General features: G+C 44.9%; 1 long non-coding RNA gene across 1 annotated transcript; it reads left to right on the top strand.

Annotated features, from left to right (window-relative positions):
* Positions 1-698: 698 nt before the first annotated feature.
* On the top strand, positions 699-3,920 carry LOC131406386 (uncharacterized). Its single transcript, XR_009220126.1, has 3 exons — positions 699-817; positions 1,178-1,300; positions 3,472-3,920. It is a non-coding gene; the product is annotated as an uncharacterized LOC131406386 (long non-coding RNA).
* Positions 3,921-6,176: the final 2,256 nt, after the last annotated feature.

The raw sequence follows: 6,176 nt of genomic DNA on the forward strand, positions 1-6,176 counted from the left end.
CAGAAAGAAGTGCAACACCAAGGCCTGGGCCCTGGAAAAGCCCCAGGATGCAGGATCCGGCAGAGGAGCCGAGGTTCCCAGGTGAGCAGGGGGTGACGGGGGAGCCTGCGCCAGGGGAGTCGAGGGAAATACCAATGAAAGGACAAGAGATGTGAACTGTTCTCACAGGCAACCTTAACAAGGGCAGTGGGGGGTGGGGTGCAGAGTAGGTTTGAGAAGGAACACGAGGCCCCCTCTGCTCATCTTCCACCTCCACTGGCTGCAAGCTAACCAGCAAGCTCCTGCCAGGCTGTACTGGACTCTGAGAACTAAAAGGAGAATTTAAATGGTTTGTTTTCCGTGTGTGTGTGTGGTGTCAGGGAGGTGGTGCAGGTGAGGGCTGTGGGAAGAGGGTTACTAGTGGAAACAATCAATCTATTGTGATAAGCATGAAAATAGGGCCAGTGCAAGGCTGTATGGAAACATAGGGGAAACAGACAGACCTTTGCCCAGGTCTGTCTGTTCCATGGAGGATGGGGGGAATTTTACACTGAGATTCCCAATGGTTCAATCAACTGCAGAGCCTGAATCTTGCACACATTGTCAGCAAGATGACCATGCCCCAGGGGGCTGAGTCAGGTTCGGGGCAGGTTGGCCCTTTCCAACTCACAGCGAGACTTGGTGGGCAAGAGACCACATTTCTTTCTATCCTTAGGGTTTTAAGTACCAGACTGGCCACATCCTTAGGTTTATGTCCGGCACACACCCTGTGAATGAGGAACAGCAGATCCTTGGAGGCAGCAGGGCACTGGAATGGGCACAGACCTCGGGGCCTGGAGTAAGTCACTTCGTCTCGGAGGCTCGGTTTCTAAACCTGTGACTTGGGGATGATTGCACTTTGGGGTGCCTGGGAAATGATTTAAGATAATGTGTGGAAACCCCTTGTGAACCTGCAGGCTGTGGGTGTGATGGGAAAGTCCTCAGTACTCCATGGAAGCATCAGATCCACTAAGAATTATCAATGGACACCAGAGGGAGGGTCGTTCTTCACGAGTGAAAAATTTTAGGTGTACAAAGTGATCAGCATTTCTTTCCACTTGTCCCACATTGTTCTGTTTTCAATGCATTTAATGTTTGTAAATAGAAACACAACATTGGCTTGATTCTCCCTTCATCCTGCATCCTTATCATCATGCAGCTTGACATCTGTGTCCCCGGTTGCCACCTGCTTGTCCTGAGGACCGCTGCTGCTAGCTTCTCATTGGTGGATCTGAAGGTCCTGGATACTGTTGCCTTGGTGAAATCATAACACTGTGCGTGGGTAAGGGCAGAAGCTTCTCTGATTTATTCTCTGTTCTTAAAAATTGAGGTTATCCCCTGAGGAAGCTCAAAATCAATTATGACTTTCTCTCTCCACCGTTTTATTTTTCTTCAATGTATGCTTCTGTGAGCAAGTAGTGTTCTTGTTTTGATAGTGAATGAACAGGAAAAGGAGGAAAAGCAAACTCTGCTGTGTCCCAGTTGATTTTCCTCTCTCTAGCCCTTCCTGGAATGAAGAGATAAAAATCACAAAGCATGCACTGTAATTTTTCTGAAATCAGGTCTCAGTGCTGAGTGGCAGTGATCCACTCTGAGGGACTTCACTCCAGCCCGACTTTTGTACCTGTCGTGCGGTAGATGTCGTATTCCATTCTGCTTTGTCTTCTGGTGGTGAGCTCCAGGGTGAGGGGAGAGCATGTGATCCCACAGGGTGCAGAGCAGGACTCTCACAATGACAGCTGTGCAGCAAACGTCTGTGCAGTTGAAATACCCTCTGACAGCCGATGGAATCAAAGTTGATTTTGATGTTAGTGTGGCAAAACCCATTCAGGAAAGAAACTTCCCAACTTCCTGATAAAATCACGTAGTATATCCGTAACCTATTCATTAACTCAGAACCCAAATATAAGTTATTTTTGGCAGTGACTATATTACTACTCTCCTCCAGAGGCATATTTAAGAGCTGACCCTATAGATGTTTAATAATATCATACTGTTATTACTGGTGTGATCTTAATGAAGTGCATTTTCCACAGAACTAAATTTCACCTTGAGTATGGATGATTATGTTAATTATAATTTTAGACCAATGTTTCACTGATACAGGAAAATCTATGTTACGGGTGGTTTTTATGAACAAAATAGGGATTACATTTTGCACCTTGTAGGTTAACTTAATGGACAACCATTATTCTAGAATTTATGCAATACATGGGGCAATTTTAACTCTTTAAACCATGGCATGATACAGTTGGGAGAGTGCAGGGAAGTATGCAGAAACTGTCAGCAATAAACAGTGAACTCAGAGAGAGGAGTGAGATAAGGATAAACCAATACAGACAGAATGTCCAGCAATGGCCCCAGCAGGGAAGGTTCTCCACATCTTCTGCAGCAGGGTTGGGAGTATCCTATTTAGAATTTTAGGCTAGAAAAGGACAGTGAAGTTAGAGAGAAGATAAGCATAGCAGAAAGGGAAGAAGGGGTCAGAGAGGCTGGTGAGAACATAGGTCATGGCTATGAAGAGGAGGGCCAACCTAGGGATGCAGGTGGGGTTGGCTATACCTTTTCCTTTGGAAATGGAACTACAGGAGTATCATTAGCCTAGTTTTAAACTCAGAAGGGCCTGAGGCTGGCAGCAGGGGGCAGGAGGGAGACAGATCTCTACTCCTAGACCACTCCAGAGCCAAGCAGAAAAATGCAGCGTGCAGGCTGCTGAGTCAACAGCCACTTAGCATGCGTTGAGTGCCAACTATATGCCAGGCAAACAGTAGTTTGGGGCACAAAAAGGGAAAAATGAATCAGAGGAGGCTGCTTTACACGTTTTTATGCATTTAATGCCCCCAACGACTTTATGAGCCAGGTACTATTCATTATCCTCATTTTCCACAAGAGAAACTCAGGTTTAGAAAGGTTAAACAGCTTGTCCGAGGCTACACAATACTTGATGTATTGTATCTTATTTTTGTGTATGAACTTGTCTCAGTCATGGTGTCCAGTTGTTTGGTCAAACACCAGTCTAGATGTTGCTGTGCTAGTATTTTTTGGATGTGATTAACATCTAAACCAGTAGACTTTGAGAAAAGCAGATTACCCTCCATTATGTGGGTGGGCCTCATCCAATCAGTTGAAGGCCTTAAGAGCAAAGATTGAAGTTCCCTGAAATAGAAAAAAACTCTCCTCAAGACTGCAACAGAGAAACCTGCCAGTTTCCAGCCTGCTGCCCTGTGGAATTTGGACTCAAGACTGCAACATCAACACTTACCTGAATTTCCATCCTAATGGGGCTTGTCCTATGGATTTTGGACTTGCCAGCCCCAACAGTTGCATGAGCCAATTCCTTAAAATAAATTTCTCTCTCTCTCCGTATATGTATATGTGTGTATGTATATGTGTGTGTATGTATATAGATATATATCATATAAATATATATCTATTTTTTTGTTTATTTGTTAGTGCCGTCAAGTGGATTCTGACTCCTAGCAACCCTGTGTACAGCAGAGTGGAACTCTGCCCAGTCTTTTTGTGCCATCCTCTCACCTTCCAGTGTTATGTCAGACAATGCTCTGCTGCTATTCAAAGGGTTTTCATGGCCAATTTTTTCAGAGGTGGGTGGCCAATTCCTTCTTCCTAGTCTGGAAGCTCCACTGAAACCTGTCCACCATTGGTGACCCTGCTGATATTTGAAATACTGGTGGCATAGCTTTCAGCACCACAGCAACACGCAGCAGCCACAGTATGACAACTGCCAAGTGGGTGGCGTGGTTCCCTGATCAGGAAACAAAGTTGGACTGAGGGGATGAGAGCGCCAAATCTTAACTGCTAGACCACCTATATCTCTATCTCTATCTCTACCTCTCTCTATCTCTATCTCTATCTCTGTCTATCTCTATCTCTATCTCTATCTATCTCTATCTCTATCTCTATCTCTATCTCTATCTCTATCTCTATCTCTATATCTCTATATCTATATCTATATCTATATCTATGTATCCCGTATCTGTATCTATCCGTCCCTTTCTCCTTACTGAAAACAAGAAGTAGAAGAGACAAGAAACAGAAATCATCTCTTTGACAAACCCCAGAGGCAACTATAGTCCAGGATCCTGTGCCAGGAAGGACTGTGATCAGTGGGGGCCAACCTCAGCCTGCTGGAGAGGGCTGGCAGGATGTCATGGTCTCCACCCCTGAACCACCGACCCAGCCTCAGCCAGAGAGAGCCTCCTGGCCCTGCCAGAGGAGCTGCCATCGCAGGGAACCCAGCCCTCCCAGGTCAGGCTCGGGGACCTCTGAGAGCTTTGCCCCGAGACTACATGGTTCTCCACGCAGCCATTAAAAGGACAGAAAGCAGGATGTGTACTGTCTAAGTGAATAGACTGTGAAAATGGGGCCCCAAATACATATTTACATTAATATGCCTGATGAATGGTAAAATCCATTAGATATGCTAATTAAACACAGTAAATGTTGGCTTGTGCACTTTTCTACAATACTTACTAATTATCATAACTTAGTTCTTTATAAGCAAAACATAAGTAAATCGAAGAAAACTAGTGGTTTGCACCATGCCTTTTGGAGGGGGGAAGTACATTGAACGGAGTAGGAAGCATTTCAATGGTTGCTTTGAGTGCTCGGTTTATTCAAATCCTTCCTATTAGAGAGTCTGTATCTGCAAGAAATGACCACGAAGGCTTACCGCAGTTCAAGTTTTATTCTAGCCCATAACACACGTAATTTGTGAGCCAAAAAAGCAGATGAAGGCCACTCATATTTGAGCAACTCCAGAATGTCCGATAAGGAGTTGAGTATTGAAGGGTATTTTGGGGGGGGGGCATTAGAACACATTTGAGGGCATCACCGCACAATTCTTGACCCCCTATTCAGATTTTAGGATTTTACTGCTGAAGCGCATAGTTATCTGGGATGCGCTGAATGAGCAGCATCAGCCTGTTTGGGGCTCCAACAAAGAACGAAAACTAAGGACAGTCTGGTGCACACTTCAATAGCATCAACAGCCTGCAATAAAATGGTGCTCTCCAAGTACCATTCCTTTCATACTGTGGAACAAGCCAAGGAGTCACACAGGGGCCTGGGCACGTCCTGGAAAACGTGGACATCAGGAAAATGATCTGTAAATGGCCAGAGGACACACTGGAACGAGAACTACATGAGGAGGAAGAAAATGAAAAGTAGAAAATAGGACTTTTTAAAGGTTGCAAAAACACTGAGAATGTTAACATACTTGTGAAATAATCGAAGGCTTTGTTCCTGATCCTCAGTCTCCAGGGCATCGCTAGCTTCAGGCGGAGTTCCAGTCCTTCCTTCTTCTTCTGCTGCAGGTGCATCTTGTAAGATCCTATGGGTTTGCTCTGTATTTTAATATAAACAGGTATCACCGTTCTGGCAAGAAGCTCACCATTTGTTGCAACTCTTCTCTAAAGTTGTATGTTGCTGGAGATTTGGCTATTCCAAATTGTGTATAAAAGGATGAAAATTATTCACTTCACATTTTTTCTAAAGAAACATCCATTAATTCATTGAAAAATGGGTCATTACAAGTCATGCAAAATAAATAATTGCTCGTTTTGGCTAGGAATAGAGTGGCAGTTTTTCAAAAGTGCATGTTGGTATTTTTCTTGTTATGGGGTTGGAGAGAAATATATGTATTTCTTTGCAATATAGAAAAATGGGTTTCATGGTAATAGGGGAAGAAGGAAAAGGAGGAACCGGAATCCCTTTCAAAAGTGACTTCTTTCTGAACTGCTGACCAATGATGTGCATGACCTTCCCGACCTTGGGTTTGGGTTTGAGTTTGGTCTCGCTTGGGTTTGGGAGCCAGAGTCACAGGGAGGTTCTGCCGGCTTTTAACACTCACCAGTAAAACTCATTTTCTTCCTCCCCAAGACCTGACCATGATTTCTGTCTTGTTTGGGCCAGCACCTTCCCCACACTCGATCAAAACCTCTGAGACTTTGTTCCCCATGAGCCTCTTCTCCCCACCTCCCACCAGGCACAAAAGACAATCTTCCCTAGCAAAGAGCTGATGGCACCCCAATTAAAACCTTCTGTGGGGCCCCTTCAGCATCCAAAGTCCACGCCACCAACCTCTTGGCCCACCCCCTGCCCCGCACTGCCCCTTGCCCTCATGTACACCTCCTGTC

Source organism: Diceros bicornis, chromosome 5, assembly GCF_020826845.1.
Source record: "Diceros bicornis minor isolate mBicDic1 chromosome 5, mDicBic1.mat.cur, whole genome shotgun sequence".
NCBI lineage: Eukaryota > Metazoa > Chordata > Mammalia > Perissodactyla > Rhinocerotidae > Diceros > Diceros bicornis.